Here is a 25,108-nt window from a genome sequence, read left to right as displayed (position 1 = left end):
GGAAAGGTGCCCCGAAAATGTTAAAAGAAAGCCCAGGATGCAGAAGAATTCGCGGGCGCCCTCGACTTAGATGGTTGGATGATGTGGAAGAAGACCTTCTTCGGGTTGGCGTAAGAAGATGGCGCCTTGAAAGCTCGTGTAGTTGGGAAAAGGCAAAAATAAAGCTGTACTGGACTTTGTAAAAGAGCTGACTGATTTCCCTCATTGTTGCCCTAACTGACTATTGATTTACTTCTGTCTCTTATAACATATTTGATTAATTTAATCAAATTTTATTTTTTGTTTATGTTGAAAAAAATTAGAGAAGAAATGTGGTAGAGAGAGATTTCTGTATAAAATGGAGTATCAAGTTGTAGTTGGTTGTGTATAGCTGGCAGTCATAAAAGTGAAGCTTAGAGGCTGAAGTTAGTAACGAGATTGTTAAAAACAAGACTCCAGCTGTCGTCTCCAGTCATTCTCGAGCAGGTGTGCAGCCCCACCGGCTCTTTCTCTGTCACAGCCCGTCTCCCGGCCGTCCCTGCCCAGTCGTTCGTTAAATATGCAAAACAAGTCTAGACTTACCCGTTGGTGTGATGGTGTGTGTCAAAGTCTGTGCAGAAGTGTTTGTTCAGGCAGTCTCCGCGGATGGCAGGAGGTCTGGAAATGGAGAGGTTTAGGTTGAAATTGTAATCCTGATGTAGAGGATTGCAGTCAGTCGGCGTGTCCCAGTGTCTCACGAGAGCTGCACACCCCCACCTACCTGTCATATTCCCAAGTGGTTTATTAGTACAATTATGCAAATCACTTGTATCTTTAAATGGTGTAAATTAGAATTAAGAATATATCCTCGGTTTGCATTACCTTTTTTTTCTATGCTATATTTAAGTCAAATGTGCAAAGTCTTTAAAACAAATAATTTATATTGATATTGATCAATAGCTTCAGTCGGTTAAGCAACTAACTTCTAAAACTCGCTGTGCCTTCCATATCTAGAAAGTATTATGAAATTGTAGGTAAAATTGACGTGGTCTTCACTTGTCATCTTGTCACCTATATCATCATATTGAAAGAGTCATACTGAACACTTTTATTTAATAAATGAATATATTCCACTGCAGTACCAGTCGACACGCTGAGAAATAGTAAACAGTAGCCTATTTGTTCATGAGTAATTGTTATTCAGTGTCTTCTAAGGTAATTAGTTACACAAGGTGACGAGACAAACAATATCCTGTCATTTTGTTGGAATTTTTGAAAAATGATTTACGAGTATCTAACAGTTCGTAAGTTTTCGTCGTATCCGAATGTGTCCAAATAAATATGCAACTTCTAAAGCATGGAGACTTCTTTTGTTCTTGTTTGCTAAGGATTTTAAGTATACCTAAATTTTATTGGCTAGATTTTTCCATGAAACATTCATATCAGGGCACTTTTACGACAGAGACAGGGCAGGCTTCCCCAGAAGGATTAACTAAGCACAATGCGCATTACATTCCTAGAAAATTTCATGACGTGAATTGCGGTAAGAGCAAGTTGTGTGAGAGACAGGTTTCTGTTTTAATTATGCTTATTTTGTATTAAAATTTGAGGCCCTTCAACTACTAGGACATGGACACCTGGAGAGCATTGCCGTCATCGGGGTAGAGAGTTCTGAGAGTGACTTGATGGAGTTTTCAGGCAAAGAAAACCTAAGAGCAGCCAGCTGAATTGGAACCATGGACTTCCGCTAGTAAGTACCACTTACCACAGTACCACAGTAAGTACCACAGTAAGTACCACAGTACCACTTATCTAATCTCTTCGTGATTTAATATCATCTGTTTCTGTAAACAGATGCGATCATACATATAGTTGAAGAATTCAAATATATACTTGAATTTATAAATCATGTGAACATGGCCAGCTTTAGTCTGGTAATTCACAGATAGAGCAAAGTTAACAGCCAGTTATGTCCAATGTTACATCTGAACGGCTTTATTGAGAATCGTTAAGCTTTTAATTAAAACTTTTCTTTTATTTCTGCTTTATATTAACAATTGGTGTGCGTTTAAAAAGTATGTGGGATGTGTATCTTTTCACTTTGTTTCTGACATTGTACCAGAAATGTTTATAAATTTTATACTTATAAATAGTATGAAGTTTAATTTAGTAGAATCGTGCTTTTCCTTTTTTTTTCTGCACTTCAATAAATTGGTATCTCATTGCTGGTAAAAGTTACTGAAGAGTTGAGGGTTTCTCAAATACTGTAGGTTGTTCATTTGCTTATTATAGAAGAAATATTTTTTACTTTATTTATTAAAAAGAAAGAGATTTGTATTAAATTCGTTGCCAGATTGTTTCTTTCTTCGGTCATTTTTGGCAAGGTTTGTTTCCAATAATTAATTAATTCCGTTTCATCATAAATTGTTGATTGTTTAAAGGCCAGCCCGAAAATCTTATTTGGGTTCTCCTATAAAAAAGTGGTGATCGTAGGGAGGATTTGTGGCAATATGTTGTACCGTATTTTAATTGGATACTGTAGAATATTTAACCTGTAATTGCATTTTGGGAGATGTAGTTAACTGAATGATTTATGTATTTATTTTCACTTCCAACTACCCGAAATGAAATTTAGTAATAAAAAGGTGGCTACAACTTGAACTAAACAATGGGGATGGTACGGTAATATTTGCCGTTCAACAAAGTGGCTAAATCAGGTTTATGGGCGTTGCAACGAGTGCCAGGCATGCGTGCTAATTTTAAATTTGTGCCCTCTTCGAATTTTGCAATTAAAATTTTGATTTCTGATTTTAAAGCCAAGAACAAGTAAAACATTTGTGTAGTGTGACTTTTGAACAGCTAGATGAATCCAGCATCATATTTGCAATATTAGGAGCGACTAATTACTGGCTTCGATTCACGGTCTAGGACTTGGATTTTATTAAATGGTTAATATGAGAACTTTACAGTAAAGTATGTTTGCTAGTCTCCTCCGACAACGTTTCCAAATTGGTAGTTGGACGTAAAGCTCGCCTGAAAAAATAGGCATTACTTTACTTTTTACTTTTTTTTTAATTGCTATTGTTTATTTTTTATTTTATATTTCAAATTTTTAATTTTTTTTGATATTTGACAGGTCTGTAAAAGGACGCACGAGCTTCTCCAAATAGCTTTTCTATAGTTATAGTACTTTTGAGGATGAATCCCTCTTTTTGTGGCAAAGAGAAGTACCTGGAAATTCCAAAGGAGTTGCTCAAGAGGAACATGTTTAGTAAATGAAGTCAGAAAATATTCATTTAATATGAAAAAGAACGGTGTTGGGCACGTTTTATACTTAGTTGTGAGGGTCAATGTTAACGCGGAGCGAAAAGAAAATGTTTCATGGAAAACAATTTTTTGGCCGTCAAGAGGAAATTCCTCAAAAAAACAAGAGTTGGCCTTAGAGACTAGAAACAATGTATCAATCTGTATCACAACTCACTCCTCTCAAAAAAGTAAAGGTAATCGAGTAAGAAATAGAATATAACCCGTCAACTGCTGGCCAGTCAGGTAGAGAGGTGAGCTCGAAGTAGGTTGAGACTTAGAACAGCTAAACTATCTAAAAAAAAAAAAAAAAAAAAAAAAAAGAGTTCAGGCAACTTCTGAGTTAAAAAATAAGCGATTCTCATGGCTGGAAAGTAAGGATATTGAAATGGCAGCTTGTCCTTCAGGACAATAAGTCACATAGACCAGGAGTAATTTTCTTACGCGAGCTATTGAGTTTTTGGCGTGAGATATAAGTGATAGAACCTCCAGGAAGTGGAATGTCAGACATAACTACTCATGATCAATTCCCTTATGGATATTTCGAGTTATTACCTTCAAAAATGGTCAAAAAAGATGTAACTCCAGCATATAATGCCTTGTTATTAGGCTACTTTATTTAGTTATTAATTTTTCTTGAGCAACCGTAATCAAAGTTATTGTGGAATTTATTTGTTTATAAATATTTTTTACTTCATAAACAACCAAAATGTTTCACAACTAATGTACGATTCTGACTTCCAATCATATTGCTAAGGTTTTACCCATACAATCATTTTCTGGTCGTGCAAACATATTAAATGCATCTTAAGAATAAAAGTCTTAAAAGCATAGTAAGTAGTGCAGTAAAATGGATTTTTTTTTTCCAGGATATAGATTCTGCCTACTTTAAGCAGTTAATGTGAAGGAAACTGTAATAATTACGTATCATCCAATTGAGAATTATATGCATTCAAGGAGAATGATTGACATCCTAAGGGACATGTCCTATGTAAAACTTCAAAGAACGTAACTACATGGAAGTTATTGTTACCAGTAAATATATAAAAGTACAGCCTATTATAAAATGGTGAAGAGGAGAAGAATACGGAGATGAGACCTAACCTAAATATGCCAGATAATATTCATAACTTTCTAGGTAGGTCCTGTTGTAACATTTTTATCCCGGTGAATGGTGTAGAGCGGCGTGTGAGGGAAAGAAGCACGCTGAAGTAGGGTTACATAAATAAAGGCAAAAGAAGACTGTAGAGGAGTTAAGGTGGATACAGAACAGTAGCAGCTAGCTAGTAGCTTGCAATAGTAGCAGAGAGCTCGCCAGGTAGCAAGCCTGTCCGCTCCAGATAAGACTCTTTTCTTATTTTCTGTCTTCTTCGGCTCTCCTGCTCTTTCTTCTTACATCATCCTCTCCGACAATGTTCTATGTAAATTCTTCTCTCTCTCTTTCTCTTTCTCCATGCACCCACACCTCAAGAGATAGTTAGGAAGAATTTCTTTTATCTAAGAGAGAGCATCCTACCAAAAAAGAAAACTCCAAGAACCTTTTTCCCTTTAGTTTTCTTGTAACCATTCATAGTTCTGCCCACTAAAAGAACTCTCAGACATTACCATTTTATTCGTCAATAAAACTTGATCATCTTAACTACATTAGTTTTTCGCAAAACAAAAAAAATACCTCAATTTAAATAGTTGGATACCTGATCTAGAGAGAAGTTTATATAATATAATCCAATAGCCATTTCTTTCTTTTTTTTTCATACTAATGAATTAAGTATTCATTTGCGTGCTAGCAATAGCACTTTTCAAAACTAATATGTTTGAAAATTTTCCTGAAATATTTCTTCCTAATTTAGTCAACGCTCAGCCAATATATTTAATCATCCAATGTTTACAAAAATACCTAAGACGGGCGCAACCAAAAAATAATTTACCATAGTAGAAGAAGTGCATAACAAAAATTAATCTCCGATCCACATCCACATCCATAGTGGACCTATTTCTTTCTAAATGTTTTTTTTTTAAAAAATCATGTGTGTAAAAAGACATCCAGGACGAACGATCTATATCCTGTTTCAGACTGGTTATTTTTTCTGGGAGTAACAGAGCACCTATTTTATCTTGGCTTTCGTCTTATAGATGCTGTATATCTTTATGCTTTGAGATTGCAATACGGAAGAAAAACTAATTCAAGAGTGGCTACCTTCTCGACATCTCCACAATCTACAGGCTATTAAGTCCTTGAGGTGTTAGTTCAGGGCTATTAAGAGACTTCTTAGAGATCTACAAAGCATACGTAACGAAAACAAGAGCTTCTTCCTTTGTATGTCCAAAATCGTAAGAGTAATAAGGTAGCAGAATGGTTTCATGGAATTCTCGTAGTATCTCAAACAGGAATTGCAAAATGCCATACAAGTGCAGCCAAAGTGTACGGTGCACTCAATTATTTGTGAGAATATTATGAAAAACATAGTTCACATCCTGGCGTAAAAGATCATGTTAGTTATGTGTGGAATTAGTCCAACAAGGGTAGGTAGGCAACTTTTCAAACACATGCACGTATTTGTACTTCAAAAGATCTGCATGCTGAGTTTTCTTTTTTTTTTAAGGAGAAGTGGAAACAATACACAATAGACTTGTTCGAATGATGTGGGAATAGTTTTGCAGAACAACTTGATGGGCTGCGAAGACTCCCTGTTGGATGTGAGTATAGCGCAAGCAATTGTTTGGTGTAAAATTTGAATCTGATTCAGAGAGAAGAAAACTATAGTTCTAAGATCATTTATCATAATTTTTTGCATTAAAAATTTTAATATTTTGAATTATGTAAAAATAAAAATTACTTTTTGGGTACAAAACTTGCATTGTGATTATAATTTTGATGTGGACATAATGTGTTTGGTAAGTAATTATTATTATTATTATTAGATTTAACTACAGAAAGTTGTTTTATAAAGATTTATTCTGCCGAACTTAGCAAAAGTTGACATAAAGTAAGGAATAATTATATACTGTAACTCTGTTTTATAAATTTTATAAAGTAAAGTAACTTGTCTACTTTACAAATTCCGTTACTGAGGAACCGCTGGGCGGTGAGAAAATTTTACTACTTTCATAAAGTATATAAAACATATAATACATTTGTATTATATAATATTATATAATAAAAAGTAGGCGGAAGGTACAAAAAGTATAACTACATCAACTCTAGAGTTTAGGGATTAGAATTAAAAATAATAATGCTGACTGATGACCATGGTTATAGTCTAGTTTATTTGTAAATATGTTAAATTTGTAATATTCATATTAGTATAATTCAATAAAGACTATTACTACTAATAATGCTGACTACTTCCCCTAATTATGACATAGAAATTTCCCTCATAGTTTTTGTTACAGAAAAGCTACCCATGCAGTTAAGCATAATTTAACCCAATATTTGATAGGCTAAAATTGAAATATCTTAATCCGATTATTGTCTAAATTAAATATTAAAATACCTTGACTTTAGTAATTTTGAGATTAAACAAAATATGTATTAAGAGAAAATGAGATAATTTTTTAAAAAAAAAGAGGAAGAAAAGAAACAGTTATCTCCTATTGGAAAGAAGAGGAATGTAGGAGGGTTTGGGAACGTTAGGTTTAGAAGCAAGTTGAAAGCTAAATAGAAGAGTTAGCAATGGCTAAAGGGTGCTGAAGGGACTAAAGTTGGTTGTAGCAGCACACGCTCTCTGCTTGAAGCCAGCTGGAACTGAGGGCAAACTATGAGACACTGGCTGAAACCGCACTTGGCTCTCCATGTTCAGCAGTTCAGCACTTAGAGAGTAAATACAACTTCCCTGCTAAAACAGAGCTCGCCTTTCTCACCGTAGAAACACACTCATCTTGAAATACCACTGTAGTAAACTTCTCTAACGCCTCTAGCCATTCTGTTCTGTTTTGTTCTTTATTTTTATTTAATTTCTATTCCATTTTAAAACCTAGCAAGTTTTTCTGAAATTAACATAAATTCCACGCAGTTATGGAACTTTATTGATCTATTTTTTTGTTTTTGTTTTTCCATTTTCTGTGAGATTATTGCCATTGTGTAGATTTTCTACTTGGAAGTAGAGATTTAAAGACTTCAAAACGGCCTGCAATTTGATGAATGAAAGCTTCAGCAAATTGTGGCATCCTCGCTTCACCAATAAACCTCTCGCAGATTGCGGTTGCAGGTTGAACAAACCTAATTCAGATGTTGTGGGGCTAGTGCAAGGATCCCATACAATAATTGCTGAATAAGGATAAAGCATCTGTGCACCTTGTTTTTCAAGCTCACATCGCCTTTATAAATTTTTTGAAACTGACCTTTTAAAAACACATCCTTCTCTCTACTTCATTAATTTAATGGCAAAGTTATAATAATGTATGGCGAAGTAGATTAAGAATTTATGTATTTTTTACATGAGATATAAGATAATCTCAATGTTCTCTTTAATTAATTTTAATAATTACATTTAAAAATTAAATAACATTAATGGTACCATTGGAAACTACAAATTTGGTTGTGAAAATTGCAAATCTCGAAAAACATCATCTGAAATCTTGATTGGCACTCATTGCTCGTCAAAAATGCACTTGTAAAACAAAACTACTTTTGCTAAAGTGCTTGCTATCTTCAATGTTTAATCTATTGCCCTTCTTTCTTTCCGTCTATTTAATTCTCTATTTAGCAAAGATGTTCTGCTTAATTAATGTTTCGGAAACAAAAGTATTTTTTTGGGGACATAAATTTGATAGTAAAAACATTAATATTTCTCTTATTAACAATTTCTAACTTATCCTAACATTTCTTCAAATAAGTGATTGTACACTTATATAAGAGTTAAGCCATTTGTTCTTTATTTCCTACAAAACTTGGTAACAGCGTTTTACTTGCCGTCTGCAAAGTTGTTCTCGTCCGTTCTAGAGTTCTCACACACAAACTGAACACTTCCAGCTTTATACCATTAACTATACTAGCAATATAACTCTTCCTATAAGTTTACACACTATTGCACTAGTAGTGGTTTGACTCAGTTATGAAAATGGAGGCTTAGAAGCGAGTAGTAAAACGAGTAAATTATTAATAAATTATTTGTATGTATTTTAAGACATAAAATAGTTTTAAAATAGATTAGTACGTATTATAATATTCAGTCACATTCACTGAATCATTTGTCCACTCCCTTATCTCGCCATCTATATCCCATTTTCTCTCGTCTGTGCCCTAAGATATTTAAAGTTCCTCACCTGTTTTATTGACTGGAGAGAAGACTGAAACGGGAATAAGCGACCAGGAAATCAGAAAAAGCGCAGAAGCATTAGGATGCGCACAATTTATTTATTTTTTATATTTTATTTATTGCCTGAACATATATGTAAAATGCACATATATACAGTTCACATCAAAATGTTCCAATCTAAACAAATTTTTAAAAGGCTGTGATGTAATTTACACATTGAACGTCACTGAACTTTAACTCGGCAATAGCACTACTCACTTCAGTTTGAAGGAATAATGTTGGTTTTGTAGAAGTATAATTAACAAAAATAAGTACGTAACAACGTACAAACTCATGAAGACTTTTATAATTGTATGATGAAGTCGTGAGAATAAATGCATGCTTAAACAAAAAAAAAAGCTACATAAAAATACTTTGTTTTATATCTGATGACGACTATTTCCTTTACTCTCACGAGGCTGGAACAACAAACTCCTCCTTTACAAAGTGGTCAGCAGGCCGATGTCACTCTACGCCTGCTCCGCTTGAGGAAATGTTGTGTGTCTATTTTTAAAAAAATAGTGATAACTGAACGCAACTAAAACTTGAGGTAAGTTTTAATTACCTCAAGCAAACTTATAGTTGGTTCTATTAAAACTTCAGCTTTACTCTTAGGCTGGTGCACAAAACATATTATTTCACATCATTTTAAGTCAATATTATTGTTAATATTAGTTTTGTTTAAGAAAATCTTAATTAAACATTTCTGATACCGATATCTTGCAAGCGAAACAATATCTAAACTTCCGTATAAGTTTTGATATCACAAATAACTAGTTCTTGCTGTGTCAGACAATAAATTCCTTTAGTAAAGAAAATGGTACGATTATAAATGAAAACTTTTATGTTTCCGTTAAATGATTTGTAGCTTTGGCACTTATTAAGAAGAAATCAAGGCAAATTTTTTAAAGAAATGATTAGCTCTTCCATTAGCGTACTCTAGATTCCTATGCGGACATCCCGGATTCGAATCCCAGCTACAGGCCCTTAGATTTTTTGTTCCTTGGAGCCTCTTGTAGCTCAATGTTCGATTGTGGACAGTGTGATCTGTAATGAGAGATAACTGCCTGGAGGGCGGCATTGCACTGAATAAAGCTCCGGGCACCAGTGACCTCATCAGATGTTGAGGCGCAAAAATAAAAATAATGACTGCTAAACCTTCTGTTTATTAAACGAATTCAGGCATTTCTTCGGGTTAGTAATATAATTAATATTTTGAGCCTACTTAAACCTTGTTGAAATTAAATGAAGAAGCAAACACAAAATGTTCATTTATTTTTGTAGATTTTAATTTTACTTTTGACTGTATATCAAGACAAGTATTAAAACGTTTTTTTTAAACGATTGTTCATTGGTCTACGACATAATTTAAAGATTTTCCGAATTTACCATAAGAAATCTAGACGATTTCCTTGATAATCAGAATTTGTTTAAAACTAACGAGGGTTAGAAGTGGGTTACCCAAATTAACCGAAAATCTTTTCGATTTATGTAAATGATGCTGCAATTTAGATGTAAAATTTGGCGGTGGTTTAAGTAATATTTGCCTGCACACTTTTGTGGTCAGATAATAGAGGTTTGATTACTGATGAACCTCAAACTCGTTCAGAAAATATACATCCACTTAGTGAATGCACCAGTATTGGAGATAGATGAAAATTGTCAATTAGATGAAAGAAAGTGTAAACATTATGTAAAAAATATAGAAAATTTGAAATCCGAAGTATAATACTTGTTGATTAGAACGTCACTCAAAAAATGCATTGAAATAGGATCTTGATACCAACCAGACCAAGACGAAGCACTGATGTTGCCTGTGGACAGCAGGACGAGTACAGCTTTGAGTGGGGTAAGCGAGTGTTTATATTATTATTCAAGACGAGTGCCCTAAGGCATAGGACCTAGGCCACAGATGGAGCCCTAACTGAGTTTATCTACTTCGGTACCCAAATAAACTCCAGCAACACTGTAAGTAAAATCTCTTTGCAAACTGTTGTTACTTTAGGCTAAAATAAATATTGCTAAAACAAGAGTCTCAAAGCGTTCTACCAGGACCTTAATATATAAAACGATTGTGCGACCGATTCGTATCAGAATGTTGGATGTCTTAGTAAAATGAGGAGGACTTCTCAGGTTTGTAAGAAAAGTCCTCTGTAAGATCTATAAAAAATATGGAGGTTTCCATGTGAAGGCGACAAGCAAAATAAAATTGAAAATGAAAGGCATAAAAATATTAACATTATGATGGCATGGGAGACGAAGCGGTGGATTCATTTTTAACACATTGTTTCACTTAGAAAATATCGGTATCATAAATGTTTAATTAAGATTTTCTTAAACAAAACTAACAGGCTCAGAGATGCTGTTGCTTCTTCGATCTGTATTGCGTTGCAGAAGTGAACCATTCAGTGGAAACCTTCACATGTAAAGTTTTCAGAGTAATCCATGAAGTGTTTCGACGAAAGGCTGAAAACTGTAAGGAATATCGTTGCGCTGGTACACTTAAGGAATAATACTAGTCTTGGCTTTGTTAAAGCCTTCAGTCTACACAATAATTTGATCTTTATTTTATGTCTTTAACAAACTTGTTGACGCCAAAACCTTCTGGTTCTATCTCTTCTGATCAGTTTTGAGTTTCTGCAGTTTTCCTCTTTGACGGTCAATTTGATAATCACCCCTGAGATTGAAGAGATAGCTTTCGCTCGAGGGATTCTAATTGAAATCTTAAAAATATGTACTTCAAGTGACGTAGAAGCTGTTTAGGAGTAACTGGAGAATGTATTGTATTTCTATTTATTACAGCAGAAGGAGATAAATAAAAACCAAAAATTTTCACATGCAAGAGAAAATGATTAGTTCAAATTCTTCAATAATTAATATTTAGCCACCGAAAGAAACAGGCACTAACGTGAAGACCAAAGTCTGCTGATAATAAAGTGTTAATTGGAGATTTAAAGATGGGTAATAATAGGTCAGCACCGCTTTCTCATCATGCCACCTTGTCGCAGCACACATGCCACACTAACACATACAACGCATACCATTCCATAGCGTGCTGGGTTGTACGCATAACAAAAACGACCAACTAGGCCTCTGTTCACTGGTGCTATCTTTCGTCATTTAGTAACACATTATAATGTAGTTAGGGATTCTAGCCGAGCTGCTGGGTCCAGATTGTGTGTTTAGGATACACTACATCTAAGTGGTGTTAGTGACTCACATCTAGCTGACTGTTACATCCTCCCACTTCCGGTAGATGTTCCAAAAAGGTCCTTTATCAAGATTTATTTCTTTTTACGCTATTTTTCAACATAAAATTCAGTTTAGGGTTGGACTTTCTTCTGTTTATTAAATTTAAAAATTTTATCTTTCATTTCCACTAAATTTATTGTAACTGTAATTTAAACAAAATTTATTTTTAATTCAGGCAATTATATTACAGTTATCTGAACTTAATAATTAATTAAAAATAATCTCAATTGTGGTGCAAAAAAAAGAAAAGATAGATATTTGTGATTAGTTTTTATGTGCTAATTTTTAGTATTGCTTTTTGAAATCTGTACTGTTACTTTGCAAATGATTTTTCCCTTATACTTTGGCCATTGTAACATAGTTATTTCTATTTTGAGTGGATTAGATTGCGGCTGAAATAATCCTTTCTGTGCCTTAAAATGCATAATGGTTTCGTTTCTGTACATTACTTACTTTTTAATAAAGAATTTTATTTATTAATTTGGTTATTTTTAAATGTTTATTTCCTAAATAATTGTACGGAACAAATAAATAATTTTTATTAATTTTTTGTTTCATACATAATAGTTCACAAAGAATGCATTATTGCCTTCCTTTATTTAAAGGGCTCCTTTGGTCTGTTCTTCATTCAAGGAATCAGTGTTGGCTGTTTTGATCTTTTAAAACACTTTGCTTATTACGAATAACCTGAAATACTTGTTAAGGACTCTAAAGGAATCTTCTACATCAATTTATTCTCTTACAAAGTTGCATCTTCGTATATTGATTATATTCGGTACTCAGGTCTTTCTACAATGCAATTTGACTACTAGTTAACCCAATGGATCCTCCAAATTTATTAACACTGTACCATATTAAAATAGAGAAGAAAAATTAAATCTTTGACATCAACATTGGGATATCAAATTAAAAGCGCCTATTTTTCTGAAATCGCTTGTGCGTTTGGTTTTAGATGAGCGGTGTTTCGCAGTTCTAGCTCTTTATCGCAATATCTCTCCTCCACAAGATATTTTAGATGTTTCCCTATAAGTCGCATGTATCTCTGTGCAGGGCATTACATAAATATACAAACAGAGTGGTATCGCTTTATTCCATTACTTGATTATAACCTGTAACTGTAGCACACCTACCACTGCCTAGTTTCCACTGTCTTATTATTAACTAGTATTCATGTCTCTCTTCCAGGACTTAGGCGTGCACGTCGGCTGGCATAGATACAATCTGGAACCCAGTTTGTTAGATATTACTCATTTTGTTTGTTTCTGAACCTTTCCTCCTTAGGTAAAGCCAACCATATCTTCTCGCTGGTTTTAAAAGGCTGTCTCCGTGGATTCGCTTTGTGTTCAGATTCATTTCTATTTTCCCGTCCACTTTTGACTGAAAGATATTCTCTTGTTGATAATTTTTATTTTCATCATTTTCAAATGCAACTCTTGTAACATGAACTCTCTACAATTGCAATTAAAGAGCAATTGCTTGCCTTCCCTTTCGCTCTTTGCGTCACTGAAATACTATACTAAATACGCCCTCAATTTGATAACTGTTTGGTGATTTTGGATTTCCAATTCTTTCATGTTCCTTTTCCATGTTTTACATTAAAATAGATGATGTGAAATATATTAGTTGTAATTGTTTGTATTACTTAATCAATATTATACACAATAGCTTTTCTTTTAGTAGATATCAACAATTAGATTATTATGTATTCATGTTTATGAATTTTTTTTTACTCCGCTTTTTCACCAACTTATCCAATTATTGTATTGAAACAAACTTTTTATTGTTTCGCTATTCTTTCTTTTTTCTTTTTTTTATTTTTCAGACTTGTGAGGAATCACTTTTTCATTCATTGAAATGTACAGAGAAAATGGGTGATTCATTGTTTAGCGGCATTTATAAGTGGAATGGTAACCATTTTTTGCGAATGGAGCGGGGACATGGCAGTAAATGGGTAAAAATCGCCCTGGAGAATGTTGGTGATAACAGACTGTTTGTGAGCGTGTTAGTGTCACACTTTGAAGCAGCAGTAGCAGTGGGAATTGATTTCCAGTTAAAAGGTCTGTCGTGCCCGTCCAATACAGAGTACTAGGATGGAGGGATGTGGAGAGCGAGCAAGGTTCCCCGCCAGTCACTGGAGCTCGCTGGCTCTCCTCGAACAACCACAGACTCCACTATCCAATAACCTACCCAACATCCCATTGGTCCGCTATTTTTCAACAGTACTGCTGGGAGAGCTCGAAGAAGTGGTGCAGGATGGAATATAAATAACAGAATTAGGACCAAACGATCCTGTTAGAGAGAAACGTCCCACAGACTGTACCAGTGTTCAATCTGAGAGAGAGAGAGACACACAGAGGTCTCTTGACTCGGTTGGGATTTTTTATTTTATTTTTTCACTCTTTATCCAAAACCCTTTTCAACCTCCCCTCTCCTGCCGATCTTGCCCAACCTCCGACCCCTCTAGGATTCACGAAGACGACTAAACCACTCAGCAGTGATTCGACCTTTTTTAATTAAACTTTGATGATTGGGTTAGCAGTGGCAAATTGATACTGGAGTAAAAGGGGATGAGACAGGAGGGGAGAGAGAGGATGATACTCTTTTCCCCTAGCGACTTACAAGGTATTAACCCAAGATTTCAGCCAAGGATGAGTTAAAGTCCCTCTTTCTTCTTCTGTCGATTTTATTGATGAACGCTCATCACCGTCTGCTCAGTTGGAGAATACTTCTTTACAAATCTAAACAAAACAATCTACGGAGTAATCATCTATTCATAATCTGTTTTCTGTGTATTTATCAAAAAATAAAGATTTACACTTACTCACTTACTACAATTTACTTGATGAAATTTTCTGGAAACAGAAACAAATTTATCCTCTACATTTATTCAGTTAATTGGCACTTCCGCGCCAATAATTGTCAAATGTGTAATCAAAATTACAAATTTTGAATTTCTACTAGTATAATACAAGCTTAATACTTCCACTTCCCAGAACTTCCGGCAGAAATGTTTCCTACATAAGGCAATTAACATACGAAGACTAAAGAAAATCGATTGAGCGGTTATCGAAAAAATAACCCCAAAGAACTGACAAAATCTTAGAATATAGATCATGATGTCCAACTGGCACAGAAAACTCACTGCAGATCTATTGTGTGTAAGGACAGTTATGTGCTTTAAAACCTTTTAAAGTAGAGAAAGAAAGCAAGGATGTAAACATACCCCAAGTGCTGTTTTGAACTTTTAACTTTTGTGCTTAAATTTAATTAATCTAACTTACTAACTTAATAAAAAACAAAATACTTTGACGGGCCTTTGATTTTTATATATGTCTATTTGTACGTTATTGTCAAGTAGGATTTCTGTATACAGAAAGTTCAGGTTATTTATAAAAAGACCATAAAAAATGTAAACCATATTAAAAAGTACAAAACTATTTCTATTTTTGAGATCATAAAGATGAAGAATATAACAAACACATTTTCAATCCGGGAAAATTAAGTTACTGTATCTTTTGTGAATGAAAGCTCTTTTTGCCTTTATAAGTCAGAAAGTGTCCAGACGTTCAAACTAAGGCAGGGTTTCTTTATGAAAATAGAATGATGCGCTTAGAATTATGCAAGAAAGAAAAGAAAATCAAGCTTAAATTGTGGATTTGAATAATAGAAATGTTCTATACTAAACTTTTCTATATTATTTAAAATAATAAATATTCGCAGTATGAAAGATGCTAAAATTTTAGGAGATATCATTAATACAACTTAATGAAATAAAAAAAATATTGAAAAAAGTGTATACATGGGTGGTACAGAAGTGCCACGACTGAGAACTGAGTATTGCTGACCCAGCCTTACAGAAACCCGAGTTCACTGTGTAGGCGCCAAGGATGTATCCATGACAACTGTCCAAGTGCAGTGCATAATAATTGGAGATATAGGATTCCTCTAATAGTAGCACGAGTTATAAAATATGTAACACTAATTCTGAGTCTAATTTTGAGGAATCTAATCACTTAAAATGCGTGTCAAATATTGTCAGCGATTCAGATTGTATTTCTTCAATCGTATTAAAGCGCTAGTCTTGCAAATAATACAGTCTTAATCCATTCCAATTTAAAGACTTAAAAACGGTATAACATACTTTTCAATCTAAATGACTTCACAAGCATTACAAAACCGGAGAAAAACAGTCGAATGTTAGCGCTTGTCGACCTTAGCGACTATTTTCTGACAGATATAACCACAGCCTTTACTTCAGGGAGTAAAAAATTGCGACCCGAATAGATAATATCTATGGCACTAACATTTGATCACTAGACTGAAGATGGAGTCTAAAATATTTCTGGTGTAAAAAAGAAATAGATGAGATTTGAGACCGAGTATTTGTTCAACTGCAACTCATACATAAATTCAACTTTACAATTCACTTTAGATTATAAATTATAGGAAGCAAGTATTTTTTCGTTTTAAATGAGCTCTTTTTTTTTGTAGAAAATTTACGGTGACAGATTTGGCTCGAACTTGCAATTTAGGAATAGGAGAAGAGGCTACTTCCAAAAAAGAAAGAAATGGTTTCTAGAGAGCGCCTAGATATTGGAGGTAAGGAGAATGACAAGTCCAACTTAATTAGGAAGCTTTATTTTCATCTTTCAAAAACACTGCTAATTAAAGTAGTATAATAATACTTAATACTATGATACTAATAATAATAAAATTCTAACAATTCTTCTTTCTAGGTATAAAATTCCTCTAAAAATAGTTTTTAAACAATATAACAAATTAAATACGGGAACTTTTATTAAGCAGTAAATAAATTTCTACGGAGTGTATGGCACATAGTATTATCATAGATATATTTGTAAGTACGCCATATATTCTTCTATCCAGATGGGATGGTAGAGGACGCTTTCTGGTGATAGCCTTTTCTGCAGTAATTCTAACAAGAGCACGAAGTATTACCTAGGTGCGAAACGCTGACGTGATTTTTTTTGCAAAAGTAGCTCTTGCCTGATAAAAAAAATAAAAAATTCTTCAAGTATCGTAGGGTATTGTGGCTTACATTATTAAAAAAAAAAAGAGCTAAAAGGATGTTTTAAAAACAAAGCTTAAAAAACGTTTAAAGTTTAAAGTAAATCGAAATCTAACCTAATTTATGTTTCAAATATAACTGGTTTACAAAGAACTGAATTATGATGTAGAATTTCAGATTTTCTCAGACTAATGTACGATGGAAAATTAAAAACAGAAGAAATTGCAAACTGATACCAACTAGCATGTTACAACTGCTCAAGAGAAATACAATCTCTTGTGATTCAAGTTGCGTGTGTTTCAACAGTAACACAAGTAATTTTCAACTCGTTTCCACTACACCACTTCCTCGCGGGCCTTCTATTTTCTACATCTTTTCCGTTATTGCGCTAATATATTTCCGTTGATTCAATTTATCTAACTTCAAGAGAAGATAGGAGATAAAAGAAGAATGTGTACCTATAAACATCTATAGGTTTCGCAGGAATTCTCAACAAAACTTGGAAGTAAAATGGAATTATGGTCCATAACAGCAATAAATTAATAGTACTGTGCTACAATTGAAACCTGTCCAAACAAAGCGTCTTTGGGCCCGCAATCCAAGAAACCAGGTTTTTTTTCTCACAAAACAGCTTCTTCGAAGGTCAACAGAAGGAAAAAATTTCTCTTTATGTAGGTTCCAGAATGAAGACCTTCGCCTTTGAAAACTCAACAACCAGGAATTTCCTTGGAAACAAAGAGAGAGCGCCACCTGGGCTAGTCCTTAATGCACAACTCACCTGGAGAATGCACATCAAGCCGAATAGTAGATGAAAGGCGATACTTCTACCCTCGCTTATTTGTCCGAGGGAAAAAATCTTCGCGTTTATTAATTCCCGAGGGTGCCCACTTTTTGAACAAAACAATATGAAAAGATCTCCAAACTAGTAGCTAGGAAATATAGTTTCTGACCAAACAACTGCGCGATTGCCTGGAAGAAGATGTCTAACTCATTCAAACTGACAATTTTTCCCGTTTCCAAGTTGTAATTACCGTCTAACTTTTAGCAATTCTTAGCACAGCAAGATACAGTGTTCCAATTTCTCATAGAATCCTAGGCTAGATAAAGATTAATTATTTTACTGAGTAATCATTTACAGTTCATTGAAGTTACTAGTAATTTGGCCATGATTTGTATTTATTTATTTATTTATTTTTTTAATTTATTTGCTATTCACAATCTACAAAGAATAAAATGTAATAAGTGAATACGATAAAAGAAGACTTCATGACTGGATCAGCTTGAGGAGAGAAGCTGCCCACCGGCAACACTCTCGCTGGAGTTTCTTCTACTATTGAAGCTGGTCACGAGGCCAACAGCGTTTCAATCGTCGTAGAGGACGATCTGGAATCGTTTTGTAGGCGAGATTTTGAACAAGAGGATTGGTACAGAATGGAAGAGTGTCAAAGAATTTTCTGTATTTAGATTTAGATTCGTCAGTTACGTATGAGATCTTGAGGTCGTTATGGAGGGTGGTTAGAGACATAAAATGGAGAATTCGTAATCTGACGGAGTATTTTGGATTGGAAGGACTGGATCTTTTATGAATTGGAATGTTTGGCTGAACCACACAGCTCAAGTCCGTAAGTCCAGATAGGTTTAAGTACGCTGTTGTATATTAGTCTTTTATGTTCCAGTGGTACTTTGGATTGTCTGCCAATTAGTCGCGATAGTAATTTGTTTCGTCGGTTGAGTTCAAGTCTTTTCAGTTAAGTGTGCGTAGAGTAAAATCTTAACAAAAATCTGATTTGATTGTTTTTTAAGAGATCTGTGAAACAAAAATGTCAGCTTTAATTCCTACCGTTGCTACCAAACTTGCCATTTAGGATAACGTAAACTGAACATTTTTTTGCCAGTAAATTTTTATCTTCTACGTAAATCTTTTCATGTATAGTTTAGGGACAGAACAAATGGCGGGCTTGTTGACGTATATCTCTTAAGTATGAATTTATTCGTACATTCTAGCAGCCCAGCATTTCTTCCTTTAAGCAATTACATGGTAAACAAACCTTGGTTAATTTATTTTTTTTTAGACTTTAGATTTAGCAGAATCAGAGAGTATATGATTAAGTGATTGTATACGATTTCATTGTTTTACTGTAAGAACGAGTTGATAGTTTTAGATATTGCAGTGCTGTAGATATTTTTATAACTGCCACACGCTGGTCTGGGTTTAGGTTATTTTCAGAAGAATATACCCTACTCTTGATGGACTATCCAAGAGTTGGTACTGCTCATTGTCATTGCAACACAGCTACTACCCCGTTTTTGCTTGCATAGAAAAGAGCTGGCCAGCAAATGCAGCCTTTATAAACTAACTTGTGGAAAATCTACTGTACAATATCAGCTAAATGGGCGTTACTGGCAACGTTTAAGTACCCCTCTAATCTCTCACTCACTATGAATGTATCGTATGAAATTACATCTCCCTAACTAACCTAAATCAAACACTTGAGTATAGTAGCCAAACTATGTACTTAATGTTTATTAAAGCTTATTTACAATATATATCAATAATTTCATCTATTGATCAGGTTGAGAAGAGAATTTAGAAAATAGTTGTAGAGTGGTATGAAGGCTCTTTTGTGAGATAGGGTCTTGCTTATTCGGCACTTTGTTAATAGTGAATGATATCGTTTCATGTGTTACATGCACATGTTAATGTTGTAACTGTAATTTGGAATGACAACTAGACTCCAGTCTCTGTTTCTCATTCTCAATTTAAAGCAAAAAAACAAAAATTAGAATGTTTAAAGTCTAGGAAGAAGTTTAAAGTGAGTTACACAGTATTTTAAGAAGAGCCCTGTTCAGGTTGCTCTTGTAGCGGCGTCCATAAGAAATTCTAGTGAAACTACACAAGAAGATAAGTTGCTTGACAAAGTAGAAATGAACGTTTTAGACTGTTATTATACTGGGAAAAACAGTCCCTTTGAAACTAACTATTTGAAAATCTTTTTCTTTTTTTTTGCCTTTTCACATGAACCATGGCGAGTCAAACTGAATATTCAGTGATAGCAATTGCTTAACAATTCTAGAAAGAAAATAACATGGATTTGCACTAAATTTTTTATTCGATTTAAATTCAATAGAGGATTTTGCATTAAATCTTCTTAAAAGTTTTCCCTGGAAGAGAATGAGAGGGCGTAATGGAAGGAGGGGCGGGAAAGAAAATATCTTCTGAAAGAACAGAAAAGAAAGTTGTCGAAGTTTTGTCATCTGCTTTTATCACTTGCGAGAAGTGAGATCAGCCCATAAAAGAGAACAAGTTCACTTGAAACTTTTTTTCCCCCAACTTCAAGTAGAAATATGAAGGGTTAATACCGATTGTTATTAGCATCAATTCCTAGTTTCAGCTACTGGTGGTCCCGATGTTTCTGCTACATCTAGTTCCAAAGAGTCCCCTTCTGAATGTTCTTAGAATTGCAATCGAATTTCGTAGATGAAAGATAGCTCGCTTTGACAAGATTTAATTAGAATAACTTGTTTTTCTTTTTTTAAGATGATCTCAAAAGAAGATTAGATTTGGACAGGATTGGATCCTGGTCCCCAATCAGCGCAGCCTATACTATAGAGGATTCTTTGCCGACCTCTTTTATTCTAATTGGACAAACATCTCCTCTTTGTAAGAGCCGAATTTTCTTTTCCCTCCAGTTGGTTTTGCAAAATGTCGCCTCCGATCATTTACCAAACCAACGATTGTAATACAGGCCAACAGGAATGTAAGAGTTCTTCTTCTCGGATTTCCTGGAGACTTGTAAAAAGAAAGATATCGCATTAGATTGCTAGTGATTTCGCCGTTTTTAAGTTACCATGGATACATGGAAATAGTTTCAATATGTAAAACTACCGTTTTCTTCATACAGTACCTTTGAAATCTTATTTCCTCTTTGAGGGGTTTAAAATAACAAAAATAATAAGTAGTTGAAGCCTCACTTCCAATCAATCAATTTTAATCAACTCCGGAATTTCCAACATACTGAATTCTTTTCGTTAGTTAATATTATAATTTAGTTGATACCGCCGTATAGAGCATTGAAAGCCATTTTGTGGAAGGAGTCTACAACTTCGCTTTCTCTTTCAAATGAATTTTTCCCCAAAAAAATTGTCTTGCTCAAAACAATGTTACTCAAAACAAAATTGACCTACTAATAATTATTGTATAATATATTTAGAGAAAATCGTAGGTGTTGTCCACCAGAAAATTGTGGTTGGTCTATTCTGAGCAAAATCTTATGGTCGATCCCCATGGTAGTTACCAAAATGAAACATCAAAATCGAACTTTTAGTGATTTTTGGGTTTTGAGTTATACCGACTTCACTCTCTTTATCTTACTAATTTTCTAAGAAATCACACTTATCTTTTCTAATAGTAAACAAGTAAAGTAATGCCTATTTCTCCAGAGCAGGCGACTAGCAAACGTACTTCACTATTAGTCTTATATTAACCATTAAATAAAAATCCAAGGCCCAGACCGGAAATCGAATCCAGTACCACTATACTTCTTAGCTTAGCTCGCCTCACCTCTAACCGCTCGGCTGTCGTGGCGCCTTTTCTTTATAACAGTTTAGTTCTTGAACGTATCTCCATTAAAATTTTATTTTTCCATTACTGTAGTACATTTTTCCGTCCACGACACCTAATTGGTAGTTGGACGTAAAGCCCGCCTGAAAAAGTAGGCAATTAGTTTACTTTACTTTTACTTTTTTTACTACAGTACATTTCTACAAGTGCGAGTTACACACATAGCAGCTTTGGGGGAAGATGAAACTCCCAAACAAGAGAACTCACTAATCTCTGGCCATTTTGAAGATCATTAGCTGAAGGAACATTAGCAAATCGACAGAGGGTTTTTGATTGAAAAGATTGGGTTCTGTAGATTCTATTGGAAACTTTGAACCCCAAAGTTCCAATTCAGACAGGTTTGACTATCATTGTGTAGATAAGTCGTTTGTTGTTTAATGAAAGTTTTGATCGTTTGTCGAAAAAGTCTAGAGAGACGTTAAAAATCCTCTGCTTAGTTTTTTTTTGCCTTTTTTTTGGCATTGGCTTTCGCCATAAAGCCAGCATCGTCTAGGTGCTTATCACTAGAATATCACTCACTCTCCATTCTTACTTATAAATACATTCGCTTCACACATTCATCCCTCTACTATACACAACTATTTACATAACCTACAACTAATGGATGGATCAGTACACCATATTCCTGCCATCCTTATGGCTTAACCTGAATTAAAATCACGTAATCCTTCTCTAATCATTTTCTTCCATTCATCCTAATCGGCTATAACTTTTAAATACATTCATATTCCTTTCCTAGCTCTGCTAAAGATTTAAGCACATAGATGTTGGTGGAGAATATTATGTCTTCGTAGCGAAATGGTGCATCTAAATACCTGTATAAGTCGTCAAACATTCGTTTCCTTTTTACTACATAATGTGGACATATCATTATTATATGTTTAGTTCTTTCCGTTTAAGTCAAGGATGTGGATTCCAGGTTTGGCGTTTGTCTATGAAGAGTAATAAATCTGTGATGGGAAAAGGAGAGCTGTTCAGAGAAACGGTTGGAAGGATAATTCGCTTTATATAGAACTTTGATTAAAATTCGAAATCTTAAATCTGCACTATCGTATTTCTCCTTACAAAAAAAATAAATAAAATAAAAATAATACAAAAGAGTGAAAAATTGAGTGGAGAATGAAGTACAAGAGAGGTAGGGGCAAGCTAGGTGTCGTGCGCGTCACGTACACTTTTGCCTCATATACAGATAGACATTTATTCAATACTTACGGTTTGTATACGGTGCTTGTGTGTCAGGCCCAGAGATAAAGGGCTGTATGTAGCTGATCGTTAAAATAAAAAAGTATTCGCCTGAAGAGGAAGCTGTACGAGGATAAATAGGCTTGATTGTGTAAAATATGTCGGCAGTATTTATAATTTGCCTCTGCTTTCTGCGGAAATCTGATAGAATTATTGTCTTATGAATAAGACCACTTAATTGTTAAGAAAATTCAATTTTTTTTTTTATATTATTTTTAGATTTCTCTGAATCAAAAAGTGGACATTTTTTGTACTAATCTTTAGAATTCATAAAAAATATTCTGATAGAAAGAGTTTCACCCTCAAATTTAATAATAGTCCCGTTTTAAACTACTTTCTACGCATCAAATTCCATTGATTCGTGAATTAAAAGCTCATCTTTACTGAAGAAGTATATCTGTACTCTAAAAAACCAACCAGAGGAAATTGAGGATCTAGGATCAATCAGAGATATTTACGAAATAAATGCAGCTTTGAAAATTAACCTTCATCAAATCTGCTATCTATGGTAATAAATGTAGCCTACAAGTTAAATCATCCAACATTGTAAACCAATGAAAATCTGATTCAAATTAGCGCCTACAAAATCTTATCTTTGTCTTTCTCGTTGTATCTGTAAACGTGGCCCAGAAATAAACCGCTACATTAACTAACCTAATAATGTTACATTTTAACTAATAAAATAATAAATAATGGTTGTAAGTATGGCAATAAAGAAAAGCATTAAACTTCGAAGTTCATTCATTCAACAATCTCGGTCCAGCGCAATTTCTTCGTCTCTTGGTCTATTTATGCTGGCTCTTTTTTTAGCGTATTAAATACCTCTTTCAAGCAAACGGCTGTTGCCATGCGTTAAATATTCATCATTGTTACTTCTTCTCTTTCTACTCTTTTTAAATAATTTATTATTGTTAAAAACCTTTTGTGCAAAATTAAGCAATCTACCAATCAGTTCCAATTTATCACCATATTAGTAAAGTAACTGAATTGATAGATTTAATATAGCACCACTCCTTTGAAACCCAGCATGACTGACAGCTTATTCCAAGGCCAGGTAAAGCAATAAACTGGTCTCTCTTCCTTAAGACTTTATTCGTCAGACATTTGATCCAAGACATAGACATTTCACAACTGTGATCGTAATTAATTTCTTCCAGTTACCAATCAATATTCTTCTTTTAAAAAAAATTGTGGAAAATAAGAATTGTTGGCCAATAACTGTACTCGGTAAGGTAACATTAGACGAGCGGTTAGAAACCTGACCGTAAATCTGAGAGTTAAAAAATAAAATAAATAGTTCAGGATAACATTAGTCTAAACTCTAAAGAACTTTCTTTAAAAAGAAAATAATGGATTTAATTAATTTAGAAAAGTAGATAACCGCCATTATATTGTGAACCAAATTATCAACAAATTAAATAAATAATTAGAATACATACATTAATTAAAATCAATCTGTATAGTAACAAGAAGTTGAGCAGCACAGTTGGCAATGGTGGTTTGTTCTTCAAGTTCCCATCGAACACACGCACAGAAGTAAGTAGTACTTTGGCAGCCAGTCTTATCAAGTTCGCAACTTCCTCTTAGATGACAGTTTCCTCTTTAAACTAACGCACACACACACACACACAACTGTTGGAACTTAACCAAATTTTATCTTGGATTGCCAAACTCCCTAAGGCAGTGTAGGAGGACTTTCTCCTTTAACAAATGGAACGAACACTTTCCATACATCATTCTCAACGTGAACAATTCTCTTTATCCATAGAGTTCTAAAAGATCTCATACTTTTCTCTTCCTTCTACACCAAAGACCTCATACTATTTGCCACCATGTGCCATTCTCAAAGGCAAATTAAGTATACAGCATAATTATATTTCAAAAAGATAGTTCCCCGTACTTCCATTTTAGATTGATGTAGATATCCTTTTTTTTCCTCACAACTCTTGAAAATCCCAGTTTATTAAAGAAAACAAAATCTCTTTATATAATCTGCAGGTACCACCCTCTTCTATGCCCAGATTCTTCAGGCGATTCTCAAGATAACCTTTAACATTCATACTCACTCCATTTGCCTCGAAAATTAGGAACCTCAAAAAATATTTCTACCAATTGGCCATTAATTTACATTTTTTTAAATAAATAAATGGATTTTGCATTTCAAATTTTCAAAAGATTTTGTTTAAACATCCACAGATTGATGACCCCTTTATGGGTAATCTAGACAAAGTGATGGTATCAAAAAACTGAAACTCAAAGAATAAGAAACTTAATGTTAAAAAACGTGTGAGAGATATGAGGGCGTTACATTGTAAGCACGCACCCAGTGCTTCTACATTTTTGTGAAGATGTAAACGAACTATTAGGATTTAGTAGGATCTGAAGTGTTGATCCCTTCAACTCAGG

At 34.1% G+C, this 25,108-nt stretch overlaps 1 protein-coding gene across 1 annotated transcript in view; it reads right to left on the bottom strand.

Moving 5' to 3' along the window:
* The window catches only part of Lar (tyrosine-protein phosphatase Lar), an 855,139-nt gene that overhangs the window by 732,833 nt on the left and 97,198 nt on the right, over positions 1–25,108 (bottom strand). The window contains exon 3 of the mRNA XM_074118628.1: positions 562–739. The gene's annotated coding sequence lies outside the window, so the exon portion shown is untranslated. The remainder of the gene's footprint in view (positions 1–561; positions 740–25,108) is intronic.

This window comes from Rhodnius prolixus, unplaced genomic scaffold (assembly GCF_049639745.1).
Source record: "Rhodnius prolixus isolate KJV_2025 unplaced genomic scaffold, Rpr scaffold_1, whole genome shotgun sequence".
NCBI lineage: Eukaryota > Metazoa > Arthropoda > Insecta > Hemiptera > Reduviidae > Rhodnius > Rhodnius prolixus.
Note: the sequence above shows the minus strand (reverse complement) of the source record. Positions and strands in the feature narration are given on the sequence as shown.